This window comes from Triticum urartu, chromosome 5A (genome assembly GCF_056163025.1).
Source record: "Triticum urartu cultivar PI428250 chromosome 5A, HENAU_Tu73, whole genome shotgun sequence".
Classification (NCBI taxonomy): Eukaryota; Viridiplantae; Streptophyta; class Magnoliopsida; order Poales; family Poaceae; genus Triticum; species Triticum urartu.
The window spans coordinates 473,444,773-473,464,283 of record NC_141877.1 but is presented as its reverse complement, the minus strand read 5'-3'; the positions used below and the strand labels follow the sequence as shown (position 1 = coordinate 473,464,283).

At 47.6% G+C, this 19,511-nt stretch overlaps 1 pseudogene; it reads left to right on the top strand.

The window, feature by feature from the left end:
• Positions 1-7,058: 7,058 nt before the first annotated feature.
• On the top strand, positions 7,059-14,539 carry LOC147972049 (uncharacterized; annotated as a pseudogene).
• The last annotated feature ends 4,972 nt before the right edge of the window (positions 14,540-19,511 follow it).

The window sequence follows — 19,511 nt, the reverse complement described above, 5'->3', positions numbered from 1 at the left end:
TACTTGGGTTGTGGTTGATCGTTGCTTTATATATAAAGCTGGGGTGAAAGCCTTTTTTGGTAACGTGTTCTCTGCAGGAACGAGCATAGGCAAAGGTGAGGCCGGAAAGACTGAAATAAATCTAGAAAAATGCAAGCATCAATGTTAAGCTTAGGACTTGAATCCTGATGGGCGGAGGATACCATTGTCTTCCTAATCATCCAACCACATATACTATTCATTTGAATTTGATATTTTTTGTAGGTCATAGATGATCATATATTTTTAGTGCTTTGCAAGTCCACATGATATAGAATGACTAACTTATATGAACTCTAAAAAAAATCTACTCCCTCCATCCTGGTTTGTATAGACTTGCAAGCATTTTAAAAAAATGGCCATAATTTAGTTAATAGAACAATATTCTAGAGAAATTATACCACTGAGAATTTTTCTATAATGTGAATGTAATGATTTTTTATTACACTAGGAAAAAGGCCCGTGTGTTGCAACGGGAGAATATCACACACTCTAGCCCTAATAATAGTGTCTCAAGAGTCAAGACCTTCACTCCTCAGCGACGCGAACTTCTATCTGATGGTGCCCAGAAAAGGAACGCTTCGGTGACAAGCGATAACTGGATCGTCAATGAAGACGTGGTGGCATATCGTGCACTACACACATCTTGTACACGTTCTCCACAAGCAGGGGCGGAGACAGGGGTGCGAGCAGGGTCAGACACCCCCCATCGCCTCGCCCCCCTGTGAGGTTGGGGGGTTTCGTTAGAGGCAGTAATACCATTTAATCATGCTAATGACGTCGCAACTTTCCAGCCCAAAGGCCCAATATGAGAAAAGGCATAACTTAATCACTAGTTGTACGCACGCATCAGAAAAATCGGATTATGTGCAGCCATTGGATCAAGCAGGAAAATTTCATATCCTTCCCGTAATTACATTTGTGGCTTCTAGGTCTGGTGGCGCCGGACGGAAGTCCCTGCGCCGTCGCCTCTCGCCGCTATCCGCCGTTATCGAGGATGAGCCGCAGAGGGCCGTCGCCTCTCCACTCCAGCAGTACCTGAATCCACGAGAGACATGGCTGCTTGTCTGCTTCACCGGCCGCCATCATACATCAACAGGTTAACTTCAAGGAATTAAGGTCCGTCACTATTGAATCTTTATGAATCACGATTATACATTCTTTGAACTAAAGTTAAGTTACTAGTTAGATGCAGTAAGGTTGTGATTTAGAAATCTAATTTCACTTATTGCTTAATGTTTCAATAATTGAAGGGTGAGGAGGAAGAATATGTTGGAAATATTAGTACTTTTCCGATTAGACTTATCCACGAGTGAACCGTAAGTATGGCATAGAAGGTATGCATCTCATAGCGATACCTAAGCATACTAGCACGTGCAGAACATAGAATCGAACCTTCTATGAGCAGCACATATATGTCTAGCATAAGTACGAGTAAACGAGGGATGAACAGACCATACCCTCCGTTTGGCTAGGCCAACGACGCGGCTGCAGCAGTAGCCTCGGCATCGTCTGTGGCCTTCTTCTTAGCGGCGGCGTCGTCGGCCATGGTGTCGACGCAGAGGAAGTAGTGAAAGTAGACGCGAACAGAGTTGGGGACGGATCGGGAGCAGTCGCGTCGAGACGCTCCCCAAAAACCTTATTGCCATTCTCCCGGGCAGGATCTCGAACGACAGGGTTCCGGAGGCACCTGATCTCCCGACCAGCCGTGCACGCGGTCGTCGGGATGGGATCGCCGGAGGCAGCACAGAGTGAAGAACAGTAGATGACGGCTAGGTCACGCGAGAGGGAGTGAGTGAACCAAACTAGGTTACTTCACTGGCCAGAGCCTTCTTATATAGTCCGTAAGGAAGAAAGTCGCGAGCCTCGTCGTGGGCCTTGCCGAGGCCCACGACTCCCGGCAAGGGAGTCGTTGTTCCCGGCAAGGGTCAGCAAGGGAGTCGACGAATACGCGGGTCCTGGCAAGGGAGTCGACGACTCGTTAATTAATCTCTGATTAATTAATTCATTCCTGAGCGGCAAAAATAAGCTTCGGCTCGGCTCATTCCCGCAACCCGCGTCGCGCGCGCGTTGTGACTAGGCGAGGCGGGCAGCGGAGGAGGAGGAGCGCGCGTGTACCACTCCTCTTTCCAAACTCCCAATGGCAAGTGGTAGAGCAGTCCTTATAAAGGGGTCTCAACTCTCCTCAACTAGCAAGGTAGGACTAAACTTCCCACCACCTGCCATCTCATACATGGGCCTCAAGATTAACCAGGGATTAGTGTCTTATATGGGCCTAAGCCCATCCATAATCCAACAATCCCCCACCAGATCTCGAGGCATATAAGTTTGTCAACTATTCCAAACAATGTTTGATATACCAGAATTTTTAGTGGAAACTGTTAAGTTGAACTTCCACCTAAAACAACAGGATTAGACTTCTTCACAACTAAACAATGGACTATGCCTTGAATTATTAGTTTGGCGTGCAGAAGTTTCGCCTATTGTCAGCTGATACATGGTTGCCGAAGGCTAAACCCCACGGGTGGAGCTTATTAGTCATACTCTGTACCTTCTCATGAGCTTAATAGAGATTACCCAATCTCATAGACTGTGACCAGCAGTCGGGCTCACATAGGTGTGTTCCTCCAAAGAATGCTCTGTAGGTTAGCATCTTGCTTACACAAGCTTTGGAACACATTAAGACAAAAGTCAGCCTGCCTTACAGAATTGAGAGTATTGTGCATCTCCAACGGAGTGGGTTAATTAAGGATACTCTCCTCAGTTGACCGTTGTATTGTTCTCCCATATCCTAATTCACGGGATCTCCGATCACATAGGTTGGGTTAGCCCCATGGCAACTTACGTGGGTCTCATACCCGTCTCCCTCGATGTATTTTCTATCACAATCCGTGATAGCCCTTTCGTAAAAGGGTCTGCCAGATTCTTAGCCGTCTGGATGTAATTCAACGCAATTACTCCGGAGTTTCTTGATTTTCTGACAGATTTCAATCTTCTTCTTATGTGCTTTGTGGATTTCATGTTGTCCTTTGAACTCTTAGCCTTGGCAATCACTGTTTGATTGTCACAGTTCATAAGGACAGCCGGCACTGGTTTATCAACCACCGACAAATCCATCAAAAGCTCTCAAAGCCATTCTGCTTCGACGCATGATGTGTCTAATGCTGTGAGTTCTGCTTCCATAGTCGATCTGGTTAAGATCGTCTGCTTGGAAGACTTCCAGGAAACAGCACCACCACCAAGTGTGAAGACATGTCCACTTGTGGCTTTCATCTCATCAACATCAAATATCCAATTCGAATCACTATACCCCTCAAGTACCGTCGGGTACCCAGAATAGTGAATTCCATAGTTCGCAGTACCTTACAAATAACGCATCACTCGCTCAACAGCATGCCAGTGCACATCTCCCGGATTGGAAACAAACCGGCTCAGTTTGCACACAGCAAATGAGATGCCAGGACGAGTAGCACATGCTAGGTACATCAGTGAACCAACCACTTGAGAATATCTCAATTGATCTACAGCCGTGCCTTCAAACTTTCGAATCCGCACGCTAGGATCATATGATGTTGCAGAAGGTTTGCAGTTCGAATATCCAAAACGGCTCAAAATCTTCTCAACATAGTGGGATTGCAAAAGTGTAATTCCACCCTCAGAATTTCTCAGTAGCTTGATGTTCAGGATAACATCAGCCACACCTAGGTCCTTCATCTCAAAGTTGTGAGATAGAAAAGACTTGACCTCCTCAATGACCTTGAGGTGGGTCCCAAATATCAGTATGTCATCGACATACAGACACAGTATAACTCCTTCGCCCCCACCATAGCGATAGTATACACATTTGTCAGCTTCGTTCACAACAAAGCCAGCAGATGTCAGAGTAGTGTTGAACTTCTCATGCCATTGCTTAGGCGCTTGTTCCAGGCCATACAAAGATTTCACTAGCTTACACACCTTTCCTTCCTGACCATTTACTATAAAGCCATCCGACTGTTGCATGTAAATTTCCTCGTCTAGCTCTCCGTTAAGGAAAGCCGTCTTAACGTCCATCTGATGAACGAGAAGACCATGCGAGGCAGCCAAAGCGAGTAACACTCGAATGGTTGTCAGTCTAGCCACAGGTGAATAAGTGTCAAAGAAATCATCTTCTTATTTCTGGGTATAACCCTTGGCCACAAGCCTAGCCTTGTACTTCTCAACAGTACCATCGGGCCTAAGCTTCCTTTTGAACACCCACTTACATCCTAATGGTCGACAACCATAAGGACGATCAGTGATCTCCCATGTCCCGTTAGCCAAGATGGAATCCATCTCACTACGGACCGCATCCTTCCAGTAGTCAGCATCCGGAGATGCATAAGCTTCTGAAATGGAGCTGGGAGTATCATCATCCACGAGGTACACGAGGAAATCATCACCAAAGGACTTTGCAGTCCTCTGTCTCTTGCTCCTAACAGGAGTTTCCTCGTCATCCTCCGTGGAACTCTTATCACTTTTATGTTCATAATATTCCATCGGAATAGCAGGTTCAGGAGTCTCATCAGATTCCAGTCTAGAATTGCTTTGCATATCTCTCATGGGGAAAATATCCTCAAAGAATGTAGCATCCCTAGACTCTATAATTGTACCGACCTTCTGGTCAGGTACCTCAGATTTCACCACTAGAAATCTATAGCCAACGCTATGCTTGGCATAGCCAAAAAAACACAGTCCACGGTCTTTGGTCCCAACTTGCGCTTTTTGATTATCGGCACGTTGACTTTCGCCAAACAGCCCCAAGTGCGCAAGTAAGAGAGTGTAGTTCTTTTCTTTTCCCATTGCTCATAGGGAGTAGTCTCATTATCCTTTGTGAGAACTTTATTCAGGACATGACAAGATGTCAATACAGCCTCCCCCCACCATCCCTTGGATAAACCCGATGTATCTAACATGGCGTTAACCAAATCAGTTAGAGTACGGTTTTTCCGTTCGACAACCCCGTTTGACTGGGGTGAGTAGGGAGGCGTCCTCTCATGAATAATACCATGTTCCACACAGAATAAATCAAACTCATTAGAAAAGTACTCTCCATCATGATCAGACCAGACTCGTTTTATTTTCTTCTCAAGTTGGTTCTCAATTTCAGCCTTATAGACTTTAAAGTAGTGTAGAGCCTCATCCTTAGTATTTAACAAATACACATAGCAGAATCTAGTGGAATCATCAATCAGAGTCATGGAGTATTTCTTTCCACCTTTAGTCAACACATCATTCATCTCACAGAGATCTGAATGTATGAGCTCTAGAGGTGTCAGGTGTCTCTCCTTCGCAAGCTTGTGAGGCTTACGAGGTTGCTTAGCTTGCACACATGCATGGCACTTAGAGCCTTTGGCTAAAGTGAAACTCGGGATTAAATCCATCTTAGCTAGCCGCGTCATACAACCGAAATTTATGTGACAAAGACGTGAATGCCAAACCTCAGATTCGTTCACATTAGAATGAATTTGGTTCACGACTTTATTACAGAAATCCTCCATGAAAAGGCAGAACAAACCACCACAATCATATCCTTTTCCAACAAATAGTCCATACCGAGATACGACTACTTTGTTAGACTCAAATACTAACTTAAACCCTTCTTTACATAGAAGGGAGCCACTAACGAGATTCTTCTTTATGGCAGGGACATGCTGCACGTTCTTCAGTTGCACGATCTTTCCCGAAGTAAACTTCAGATCTACCGTGCCAACACCATGAACAGAAGCATGCGAGCCACTCCCCATCAGGACGGAACAATCTCGTGCGACCTGGTAGAAAGAAAAGAAAGACACATCAGCACACACATGAATATTGGCCCCAGTGTCAATCCACCAATCGGTGGACTGACAGACTAAAAGTATGGTAAACAGATTACCATACCCAGATGCTGCATCATTGTTGCTCAGAGTGACATTCACAGACTTGGAGTCCTGTGCTGGCTTCTTGTACTTGTTTGGGCACTTGTTTGCCCAATGTTCATCTGAACCACAAGTAAAGCAGCCATCTCTCTTTTTGTCTTTCTTCTTACCCTTCTTTTTAAAGGTAGTATTCTGCTGGACAGAGTTCTTTCCCTTGAACTTGTGGAAGTTCTTCTGCACCACATTGGCGCTAGAAGAACCCTCTGTCCCTTTCACGTGTGAGTCCTTTGCTCTCGAGTTCTGCTCAACACTGAGATGACCAATGACATCCTCAACAGAGAATTCACGTCTCAAGTGCTTGAGAGAAGTAGCAAAGTTCCTCCAACTAGGAGGGAGTTTTGCAATAATGCAACCCGCGACAAACTTGTCCGGTAACTCACACTTCAGGAGCTCCAGCTCCTTAGCAATGCACTATATCTCATGAGCCTGGTCCAGTACAAAACGGTTATCAACCATCCTATAATCATGGAACTGCTCCATGGCATACAACTCACTGCCAGCATCAGTTGCGCCGAATTTGACTTCGAGCGCATCCCACAAGTTTTTGACAATGCCCATATGAATATAGGCGTCAACCAACTTGTCTCCAATCACACTCAGAACTGCTCCCAGAAAGATTATGGTTGCCTCCCTAAACGCCTTCTCCTGTTCAGGAGCAATCGTTTCTGTGAGGGACACACCACCAACCCAGAACACGTTCATCGCTGTGAGCCACAAGGTGGTCCTAATCAGCCAACCCTAAAATGGGTCCCGGTAAACTTTTCCAGTTTCAGAGTAGCAGCAAAGCCTTGAATCGAAAAGTGCCTAAAATAAGGTTTTTGGATTGTTGGAAATATTAGCACTTTTCCGATTAGACTTATCCACGAGTAAACAGTAAGCATGGCACAAAAGGTATGCATCTCATAGCGATACCTAAGCATACTAGTACGTGCAGAACATAGAATTGAACCTTCTATGAGCAACACATATACGGCTAGCATAAGTACGAGTAAACGAGGGATGAACAGATCATACCCTCCGGTTGGCCAGGCCAACGCAGCGGCTGCAGCAGCAGCCTCGGCGTCGTCTGTGGCCTTCTTCTTAGCGGCGGCGTCATCGGCCATGGTGTCGATGCAGAGGAAGTAGTGGAAGCAGAGGTGAACAGAGTTGGGGACGGATCGGGAGCAGTCGCGTCGAGACGCTCCCCAAAAACCTTATTACCGTTCTCCCGGGCAGGATCTCGAACGACAGGGTTCCGGAGGCACCTGCTCTCCCGACCAGCCGTGCACGCGGTCGTCGGGATGGGATCGCCGGAGGCAGCACAGAGTGAGGAACAGTAGATGACGGGTAGGTCACGCGAGAGGGAGTGAGTGAAACGAACTAGGTTACTTCACTGGCTAGAGCCTTCTTATATAGTCCGTAAGGAAGAAAGTCGTGGGCCTTGCCGAGGCCCACGACCGAGTTGGCCCATTCCCGACAAGGGAGTCGTTGTTCCCGGCAAGGGAGTCGACGAATACGCGGGTTCCGGCAAGGGTCGCACCCCCGGCAAGGGAGTCGACGAATCCCGGCAACGAAAGTCAGCCCACAGTCCAACGTCTTGGACAGTAGCCCACATGTTAGCGACTCATTAATTAATTTCTGATTAATTAATTCATTGCTGAGCGGCAAAAATAAGCTTCGGCTCATTCCCGCAACCCGCGGCGCGCGCGCGTCATGGCGAGGCGGGCGGAGGAGGAGGAGGAGCGCGCGTGTACCACTCCTCTTCCCAAGCTCCCAATGGCAAGTGGTAGAGCAGCCCTTATAAAGGAGTCTCAACTCTTCTCAACTAGCAAGGTGGGACTAAACTTCCCACCACCTGCCATCTCATACATGGGCCTCAAGATTAACCAGGGATTAGTGTCTTATATGGGCCTAAGCCCATCCATAATCCAACAGAATAAACTAAAAATAGATTCAGTTTTCAAGCCGCTCAAATATTACTAAACATGCAAATCCACTTGAGGATCAACCTATGGTAGATGATAGTTCTGATCCCAATGCAATTGCTATGCAAACAGATGATCAACATACTGTGGCATGAGTAGACATTTCAGGACTAAGTAGAATTGGAAGCACAAGATATAAGAGGAATCTTGGCCCAGTTTCGAGATATTGTGCCTCTAGAACGATTATTATCTTGCTCGCCCCCCTCATGCCCAAATCCTGGCTCCGCCCCTGTCCACAAGATGATGGCGCAACACTCACCCATCTGATGCTCCCGCCGTAGCGAACCAACACATCTTACTCCTGCTGGCATGACCACCAAGCAGAGGGAAGATGTGTGAAAAATTGTTGTCATCTTCATGGTCCACCAAGCACATCTTGTATAGACGTAGCAAAAGGTTAGAGTAGTCTTACTGGGAAATTTACTCCCTTTTCATGAACCCATATAGATATAAGTCGATAAAAACCAAAAATTATGTGTCATGATTTGTAAGCAAATAGCAAGTGGTAGATCATATATGCACTTATTTTACATGTGTGAGTATATTAGGATGAGTGACACATACACTTATAAAGATATTGCATTTGCATTTTGGACCTTATATAATACTTAATGAGTGTCTCTACATTCTAAATATGTCTATATACATCCGTATGTAATTCATATTGAAATCTCTAAAAAAACTTATATTTAAAAATAAAGGGATTACATGGGAGCATGAGAGTTGGCAATCAGTCCATCCTGCTTTTAGTATGCATTTTATTCGTCCCATCCGCGTTCCTAAAAGTATGTACACATATTTTATTTCCCATTTTTGAATGGTTATGCTCAAGCACGTGGACCCTTCCAGAGAAGACTTTTATCTCTTCACATGGATACACTTAGACGGCCAATCTTCTCTTCTAGGAGCCTGGGTGTGTTTGGCCTCTGGGTCCACGCCCGCGACCCCGCGTTTATGCGGTCGGTCGGAGGTCGTGCAGACCGTAGCAACTGCGCTGCTCCTGCTCGTTTGATTCCATGCACCCCCGCATGTGGAGTGCACGGGTCGCTGGCTTTTTCGAAACACTCCGGGGCGCCGGCGCCGAGGGCAAAGGGTCTCACCATGATGTTCGGGGAGCGGGCCTAGCTTCGGATGTGCCGGCGGCAGTCACAGTTCGAGGCCGCGGAGAGGAGCGACGGCTAGCTCGGCGCCGCGCTTCCTGTAGCTCTGGACGCCAGACTCGCCAATGTCCCCCATCGAGATCCACATCTCACCCTATGCAGTTCCGGCAAGGTGGTTGCCTCCGTTCCTCCAAGCTATATGCATTCATAGTTCCTTCCATTAATGCCGTGAAAGACAGCCCACAATTCCGTTTAGCCTCAAGTCTATTCCCACTCTCCTTTTAAGACGCCCTGCTGATATTACAAGGAAGCTGCGGTCCTATAAACTGGTAGAATCATGTCTAAAGCAGCGAGGTGGGATAATTGAACATGTTCTATAGATGGCTCAGCTGGTTGCTGCGGCTCTCCACGACAATTGAGGTCCTGAGTTCAAACTCTTACGGTGGTAAGAAGCAATAGCCCTTTTATTAGTAGGGGTATAGATATAAATATATATAACTATTTTGTTGAACAAATTAATGGGTAATTTTATTTTTAAATGCATCCAACCTTATAAACCAGGATAGAGAGAGTATCAATTACTTCACTTTTTTTGAAACAATATATAGAAAAGGTTAAAAAATTGGAGCAGAGGGGATATGGATTGCACCGGGAACTAGTTGCACAAAAACCACTATATCTTTACTTGGCATGGAAGCTGGAGTAGTTACCTAAAAACAGATGGAAGACATTGTGAAATATCCTTGTGTTGTTGTGTTTGTATCATCTCAGGCAGACAGTCGAGCAAATACAATGGGTCGGTTTGGTGCTGAAGGGACAACCACTACTACTGTATAACAACAATAGACATAACATATCCTAAAAAATGGACATAACATATATTTCTTCTTGCCCAAAGCAATTAAGTTTTTCTTTTTGCAGGGCAAAAGCAGTTAGTCAGGAGCTAACCCCTCTTTGTAATTGTTTATGGGAGGATTATTATAGCCGGATTGTAACTTCGACACAATTCATATTCTCTCACGTCCATTTTCTACTTTTAGAGTTTGTAAAAATATAAGAAATAATTATGGAAGTAACTTCATGCAGTATAATGTACATCATCAAGACTTTATGTGATATATACAAAATAAAGATGAATTTATATCATGTACATTGCTTTTACAAGTACTATTTATTTGAATTTGGTCCCTTTTGCGTAGGTCACGGAATATCATGTGTTTTAGTGTTTCTCAAGTCCTCATCATATATCATTACTAACTTCTATGAATTCCTCTAAAAACATCTACGCCCTCCATCCTGGTTTTCAAGGCATGCACGCGTTTTCCAAAATTGACCACAGTTTAGTTAATATAGTAATATGCCAGAAAAGTTGTACCACTGAAAATTTCTGTTGAATATGGATTTGATGATGTTCTCTCTGACATACAACTACTCCCTCTGTTCACAAATATAAGATGTTTTAGATATTTTACTATGGTCTATATACGGACTCAAATGAGTGATCAAACAAACTAAAATGTGTCTATAATCTATATACATCCGATTTACAAAAGAGTTGAACCGTCATATATTTGTGAACGGGGGAGGTACTTTTGTTGACCAAATTAATGGGTAATTTTATTTTTAAATGCATGCAACCTTATAAATCCAAATAGAGGGGGGGGGAGCTTCACATTTTTTTTGAAATAATAATAATAAATTGCAGGGGAGGGGATGTAGATTGCGCGGGCAACTAGTTGCACAAAATACACTCTCTATCTTTAATTGGCACAAAAGAAGTGGTTACCTGGAAACAGGTGGAAGACCTTGTGAAAATATCCTTGTCTTGTTGTATTTGTATCGTTTCAAAGAGATAGACGGACAGATCCAGTTGGTTAATTTGGCGCCGAAGAGACAACAACTACTACTACTACTACTACTACTACCATTACAATATAACAATAGTACTCCCTCCGTCCTTTGAAGAACATACTTTCAACTTTGTTAGAAAGTCAAACTTTTTTAGGTTTGACCGTATTTATACAATACTACATCAACATTTATGTTATCAAATTAGTAGCATTAGATTCATGATAAAATATGTTTACATCATATACCTATTTGGTTTCATAAACATTGATATATTCTGCACAAATTTAGTCAAACTTTAAGATAGTTTGACCCTCCAACAAAGTTGGAAATACACTCTTTTAAGGACCAAGGGAGTAGACACAACATATATTCTTCTGGGCGAAAGCAATTAAGCTTGGAACCAAAGCAGTTAATCAAGGGCTAACTTCCTGCCAAGCTAATAGCGACCCCCTTTGTTATTCTTTATGGTAGGATTATTATAGCCGGAATGTAGTTTCGAGACAACTCATATTTTGTCTCATCCATTTTCTAATTTTAGAGTTTGTAAAGATTACAAATTAATTATGGATGTAACACCATGTTGTATAATGTGCATCTTCGAGACTAGATTCTATATATAAAAGAGAGATGAATTTATATCATGTGCACGGTATTTAAAAACATTATTCATTTGAATTTGGTCCCTTTCCCCCTGCAAAAAAAAAAAAGAATTTGGTCCCTTTTGTGTATGTCACAGATGATCATATCTTTTAGTGTTTTGCAAGTGACATGATATAGCATTACTAACTCTTATGAATTGCTCTAAAAAAATCTACTCCCTCCATCCTGGTTTGTAAGGCTCGCACGCATTTTCAAAAATTTGACCTTTAAGTTTATAGATAATATGCCGGAGAAATTATCCCACTGAAAATTTCTCTTGAATGCGAATCCAATGGTATATTATTTATGACATATAACTTTTTTTGTTGACAAAATTAATTGGCAATTCTCTTTTAAAATGTTGCGATCTTATAAATCGGGATAGAGAGACTATCAATTACTTGACGTTTTTTGGAATTTTATTTAGAAAAAGCAAAAAAAATGGAGGAGAGGGGATATGGATTGCATGGGCAACTAGTTGCACAAAATCCACTCTCTATCATTACTTGGCATGGAAGCAGGGGGTAATTACCTGGAAATCGAATAGAAGACCTTGTGAAATATCATTGTCTTGTTGTATTTGTATCGTCTCAAAATGACAGTCGAACAGATCCAATGGGTCTCTGTTTGGCGCTGAAGAGACAACCACTACTTACGAGTACATAACAACAGTAGACGCAACATAAATTTCTTCTGTCCGAGAACAATTAAGTTCCGATCCAAAGCAGTTAGTAAGGAGCTAACCTCCTAGCGAGCTAACAGCGATCCTCTTTGATCCAAAGCCAAGAGCGACACACCACCGTAGCAAATTAAGCTGCACAAAGAGTTCTTACTGTGTCTTATCGAGGATGAAGGAGTTGTGTGGGATGGAGCAGCAAGAATCCATCAACATAACAGCTGCGATGGAGGCTCTCTGCCCCTTGCTGAATAACCCGCGGAGAACCATCCACCAGGCGGAGGCTTTCACGTCGGGGATCATGCTGCTGCTGCTCCTGCAGCTCATCCTCGGCTCCTTCAGGCGGCAGTCGACCAACTTCCTGGTCCAAGCTGGTACCTGGGTGACCTACACCGTGTCATTCCCAGCCATCGCCTACACCCTGGGCTTGATGCAATCCTCTCCGGTGAAGAACGTCATGTACCCCATCTGGGCCGTCTCACTACTGATGGCCGCTGGGTGCACCAACGCCGTCAAGGTCTACGAGCTCAACGACAACCGGCAGTGGAAGCGGAGTTCTTTCAATACTTACCAGTATTTCATCTACACTTCGTTAATCTGCTGGCTACTCCTTCCCTATAGCATCAACATGGCAGGGTATTTCCACCAATTACACGACAGTTTTTCACCGTCACGCTACTTCGAGTTTCTCAAGTCTCCGGCAAGTTTCGTCTGTTTGCTTGGTGCTATTGCTCTGCTTACGGGACTCATGAGTAGAGATCTTGCATGCGTGTTGGTTGACCTCGGCTATTTCGGTGCCAAAATAGTCGCCGAGCACATGAAGAACCCGCCTACTGGTGGTGCCAATGATGGTGATGGTTTCGATCCTGCCAGCATGAGAGGCTACAAGTACCCTGTTGACATATTTGGATTTGGTGACAACATCACCATCGACCAGATCTGGCACTGTGAAGGCAGGCTCGTCAGCTCAGCTATGGACCACTGCAAAGAGCTCAAGGATTCCTGCCTGGCTTATGCCATGTTTCAGCTGTTGAAGCGGCGCTACTACGGGATGTCATTCGCCGAGGAACACCGTGAAGAAACCCATGATTTTGTCTTCAAGGGCTTGCTGCAGAAAGAAGATGACTACGAGAGAGCTTTCCGGATTGTTGAAATGGAGCTGGGGTTCTGCCATGACTACTTCTTTACTAAGCATACCATCATCTTTGAGTTGGAGGCACTATTCTTCTTTCTCTTCATTGTGAGGATTGTTCTCATTGTCACTTGCCTATCGTTTGTGGCGCAGAGCACGCTATCTGTCGAGACACTCAGCCCTATCATTGAAGTGCACACCAAAAAGAGTGACGACACCATCACTCTTCTTGTTTTGGCCACACTCCTGCTCATAGAAATTCTTCAAGCTGCATTTTATTTGGCCTCGGATTGGTGCAAGGTGTCTGTTACTTGTAGGTATGTCAAAAGATCTCGTTATCAACGCAGTGCTTTCATCGAGAAGCTTATCGGCTATATTAGCAGATTTACAATATTCGGGTACTGGAAGAATAAGATTGGCCAGTACTCGATAATTCCGCACATCACCGCCGCTGATTTGTCCAGGAATAGTCACCCAGTAAACATGTTGCAAACAGTCAAGCGGGCTATTGCAAGGTCGCTAATAGCATGTGATGGTGCACCAACTAATGGGGAAGGGTCATTACGGAGAAATGGTGTGTTTGCAGACTTCTCTTGGGCATTGCAGGGTCAATCTCAAGCAGAGATAATGTTAATTTGGAGCATCGCCACTGATTACTGCAACATGACTCCCGCAACCGGAGACGGGGAGCACGTGACTAGGACATCTGAAAATGATCAGGACACAAAGTTCAACAAGAATGTTTCAGTCGGCCTGTCAAGATATTGCACATACTTGATGAACTCGCCCCTGAATTGCTTCCAGGATACTTCGGAGATACAAAGTTGGCCATGGCCGATGTACATCGCGAAGCGAAAGAAGTTCTAAGATCCTGGAGTGTTTCTTCTGGCGGAAATATTTACCAGGCTTTGAATTGTTTACATGAACAAGAGGAAGACATGAGCATCTTCATGAGAGGTGTGAAGCTTGGAAAGCAGCTAGAGGGCACGCCGAGCAGTGCTGTTCGTTGGAAGATACTCGCGGACTTCTGGGCGGAGAAGATTCTCTACATCGCACCATCAGACAATGTTAAAGGGCACATGGAACTTCTCGCAAAAGGCGGAGAGCTTCTCACCCACATCTGGGTCCTCCTTACTCATGCCGGCATCCTCAAGATTAACAGGGAGGAAGATAACAACACCGTGCCCAGGCGCCAGCCATCATCCCAAGAAGATGTGTAGTAATTTCAGTTATATATATAGCTGCTTGTTTTCATGTACCTCTATAGTGCGAGCGTTCTTGCCTGTTCTTCGCTTGCAAAGGTTTGTTTCGGTTGTATTGTATCAAGTGTAATGCTCCATTCCAATGGTGTGTATCACCTGCACTGTCGTTGTGTCATTTCAGAATTGTCATATGCAAAAATCGTCATGTGGAATTTGTGTTATTCTGCTAGGTTTGTTAGGGAAATTGGAATAGCACCGTGCGTCAGGATACTCTGATTCTTGTTGAAACTGAATACTAGTACTAAGGATCGTGGTTAGTTGGCCCCTCCGAAGGCAGGACAAGAACAACCGCAGCAAAACAGCAGAAATTAGGTGTGATGCACATCCAGGAAGCATTCAACGAGGTCAATACTCTTCTTCGGCAGCAGGCGTAGAAAGCAGAGCGCAACAAGCATACAACAGCAAAAAATATGTGCTTTATCGTGGTGGTGGCATTGCCCCGGCAGGCGATCGGGGGTAGAGGTAGAGCTTGACGTGGATGCCTGCCGTTGTTGATGAGCGACTGCACGACGGCCCTCATCTTCCCCTCCAACCGGTCCCGGTCCCGCTCCCTGGGCGGGCGTGTAGGTGCACGCGGACACGTTCGCCTCCTTAGGGCATCTGCAGCCGCGCCCTTAGGAAGGCCTCCCTAGACGTTTTTTTTGCGCCGGCGCCAAAAAATCGGCCCAGTCGTGTCCTCAGGAGCCCGATTTTCGCCGGCCTGGGCCGAAAACAGCGCCGGCGGACCCAAGCCGAACCCGGCGCGCTGGGGGGCGCCCGGGGGCGCCGGGGCAAACTGTTTTGGTGTGAAACAGCCGCGGGCCCGCCACGTTAGGGACACGGCTCTCTTCTCGCCCCTTCGTCGTCCTCATCGCCTCGTTTCCCGCGGCGAATCAATGCCAAAGCTGCCGCGCTGCCGCGCCGGTCAGCCTGCGCCATTGATGCCTCACGGGCGGCGCAGTGAAGACCGGATGACGCGCGTCCCTCGCCCTCCCTCGCCCGCCACGCGTACACACGGCGGCTCGCGCACGGGCGGCGCCTCGGCCTATATAAGACACGCCCCAGCGCACTCGGCGACTCGCACTCTCTCGCCGTCGTCGTTCCTCCCTCTCCTCTCTCTCGCCGTCTCCAGTTCATCACACCCATGGCCGAGCGCTTCCCAGGCGACGGCACGGCGGCGAACGGCTTCGGCCGCCGCCATCTTCACGAGGACGAGACTCGCCTCCTTTTCGAGGCCGAGTACCCGGTCCCGCCGGACATGCGGGTGCCCGGGGCGTGGAGGATCAGCGCCGGCGGCGTGCCGGTGCCCCCAGTACCCACCGGCGCGGCGCGGCGTGCGGAGATCGCACGCATCCGCTCATCCCTGCCGCGTGCGGCGAGGGAGGGGCCACGGTACGTCCCCGACAGCCCGCTCTGGGAGCCTTATTTCCGCCGCCGTCACGCCGAGCAGCTCGAGGCCACCAACGGCGTCGTGCCATCCGGCAGGCTCAACGCCGCGGGCCGGCGTCGGTGGTGGGGCGTGCCCGGGCGCACGTTAAAGGCCGTCCTCGAGTACATCGAGGACGGCAACACGCCGCGCCTCGATTACCCCGCCCCCCGTCCTTCTCACGCCGCCGGGGAAGCTCCTGGACCCCGAGGCGCATGGAGACCGGGGGGTCCTCCTCCTCGTCTGGCGGCTCCCCCTGCCTCCACCTCTGCCCCGTCAAGCCGGAGCCCCAGGGCACGCCTGTCAGCGCGCGCACCCGCAGCTCCAGCGTCCCCATCGGCGACAACGCCTCCCCCACCGGCCGCTTCGTCCTCGTCGAGCCCAAGCCGGAGCCCAAGCCGGAGCCCGGCCTCCCCGTGGAGTACGAGGAGATAGCCCGGCGTGGCTTCTCCGACGAGGACGCCCTGCGGTGGGCGCGGGACGACTACCTCCGCGACGAGATGGTCCGGCAGCGCCGGGCCCTGGAGGAGATCGCTGCCCGCAAGCGTGGGCGCGAGGACGAGCACGGCGTCGTGGTCCTCGACAGCGACGACGACGACGACGACGCCCCCGGACCGTCCAACCCGCCGCGCCAACCGGGGGAGGGATGCAGCAGGGACGGCGGAGGCGTCGGCGGGGGCGACGACGACGACGATGACGGCGGTGACTACACGCGGTTCTACAGCCTCTTTGGCATGTAGAACCGCGTGGGCGGGCGGCGAGGCGGGCGGCGAGGGAGACGGCGGGGGTAGCCCGCGGTAGTTTTTCCTTTTTTTGTAAAATATGTTTAAATGTGAACGAACTCGAACGTGTTTGCGTTGTGTTTGCGCCGAATTTGAACATTTTAGAAACCCGTGGGGGGCCGCGACTGGGGGGCATCACGCCCCCAATGCGCGGTTTAGCGCCAGTGCGCCCCCAGGGGGCGATTTTTTGCCCCTCCTGGGGGGCCAACGGCTGGAGATGCCCTTAGCCCGCTCTGCCAGGAACCGCCCCACCGGCAGGTCCAACCGCGATGTCAGCGCCGCACGCCCTCGGATTGCCCGCCCCGCCACCGCCACCGCTGTTAAAGTGTATTGATGTAATGTGTATACGATATCTTGTATAAACCGTATACATGTGTAGATAATGATGGCGTTGCGTATTGTACCTGGTTGTTAGGTTGTTGTGATCGATCTCACAGATCTTGTATAGGATATGACTTGGAGATCAATCTACCAACTACCTAACAACTAATCTTGTAATCCTTTGCCTATATATAACACGCAACGCGTCCCTGCAGATGTATACGCTTCACGCATCTTTACATGGTATTCAGAGCCATTCTCCTCTACAACACATCTCCCTCGCGCCGCCATGTCGTCCTCGAGCTCCACCGCTGCCGCACCATCCGTCCTCATCCCTATTGCTGAAAAGCTCCACCGCTCCAACTTCAATGTCTGGCGTGCGCAGGCCCTAGCCACTATCCGTGGCGCCCAGCTGGTTGCCTACCTTGATCCATAGAGGGAACTACCGGCGCAAACCCTGACAAGGATGGCAATCCCATAGATATGCCCAACCCGGCGTACGAGATTGACAGGGCCTGAGATTCTCAGGTTCTGAGTTTCCTTTTTGATTCTATCTCGCCTCCTGTGATGGTTCAGATCTCAAACTGCACCATGGCGTCAGCAGCATGGACTGCAATCACCAAGATCTTCATCTCCCAGGGGAACTCATCGTCGCACTCCTTTGCCAATGCTGCTTCTCGCGGCGGCCATGGTGGCTTTCCTCGTGGCGGTGGCCGCGGCAGGAACGGCGGAGGTCGTGGTCACAGTGGTGGCCGCGGCAATGGCGGCGGCTGTGGAAACGGCAACGGTGGTCGCGTCAATGGACGCGGCGGCCGTGACGAGCTCCTGGAGATCTTTTGTCAAATCTGCAAGAAGCCAAATCATACTGCCCTCGAGTGCTATCGTCGCTTCAACATCGCCTTCACCAAGGAGAAAAGTGCAAGCGCCGTGTCCAACTCCTCCCACGGTGTTGACACGAACTGGTACGTTGACACAGGCGCTACCGACCACATCACCGGCGAGCTGGACAAGCTCACCATGAGGGAGAGGTACAACGGCCACGACCAAGTGAACATGCCCAACGGGTCAGGTATGAAAATAACTCATATTGGTCAAGCATATGTTCGTACCCCTACTCGCAAGATTCATCTTAAGGATGTCCTTTATTCTCCTAAAGCCACTAAAAATCTTGTCTCTACCCATCGTTTGTCACAAGATAATCACGTATTTCTTGAAACTCAACCTCGTTTCTTCTTTATCAAGGACAAGGCAACGAGGAACACCCTCCTCCAAGGCAGGTGTAGATCCGGTCTCTACCCCCTATCATCGGCTTCCTTAAGCCCGGGCAGGCAAGCTTTTGGCGCCACCAAGATATCTCCGTCAAGGTGGCACAATCGACTAGGTCATCCGTCTTCGCAAATTGTTCAGCATGTTCTTAGGCAAAACAAAATTCCCTTTTCTAGTCATGAGTTGAATAAAGAAGGAGTGTGTGATGCATGCCAAAAAGGCAAAAGTCACCAACTCCCTTATCCAAATTCTAGTAGCACCTCGAATGCTCCTTTAGAGCTCATTTTCTCTGATGTATGGGGGCCTGCTCGTGATTCTATAAATAAAAAGAATTATTATGTGAGTTTCATAGATGATTACAGCAAGTTTACTTGGATATATCTTCTCAAGCATAGATCTGAAGTGTTCAAAAAAATTCATGAATTCCAAGCACTTGTTGAGCGACTCTTTGATGGCAAAATCATCACCATGCAAACAGATTGGGGTGGTGAGTACGAACGATTAAACTCATTTTTCCGCCAAATAGGCATCACACACCACGTCTCTTGCCCCCATGCTCACCAGCAAAATGGCTCTGCTGAAAGAAAGCACCGTCACATCGTTGAAGTTGGTCTTTCTCTCCTAGCCCATGCTTCTATGCCCTTAAAGTTTTGGGATGAAGCATTCATTGCCGCCACATATCTGATCAACCGCACCCCTAGTAAGGTGATCAACCTAGAAACTCCACTTGAAAAATTGTTCCATGAGAAACCAAACTACCATGCCCTTCGCATATTTGTGTGTGCATGCTGGCCAAACCTTCGCCCTTTCAATGCCGGCAAACTTGAATTTTGATCTAAGCAGTGTGTGTTCCTAGGCTACAGCAACTTAAACAAAGGGTTCAAGTGTCTAGATATCGCTGTTGGTCGTGTTTATATTTCCTGTGACGTCGTGTTTGATGAAACAATTTTTCCTTTCGCTGCTCTTAATCCAAACGCCGGTGCACTCATTCATTCCGAAGTCCTCCTTCTCTCTAAACAGTCTTCATCCACATCTCTTGATCAAGGGGACGAACATATAGCTAATGATCCTTCGAGTAATTTTCATGAAAATCCTGCTATAAATTATGGAGGAGATTTTGTTTTACACCATGATTTTATGCAGCAGGAAGAGACAA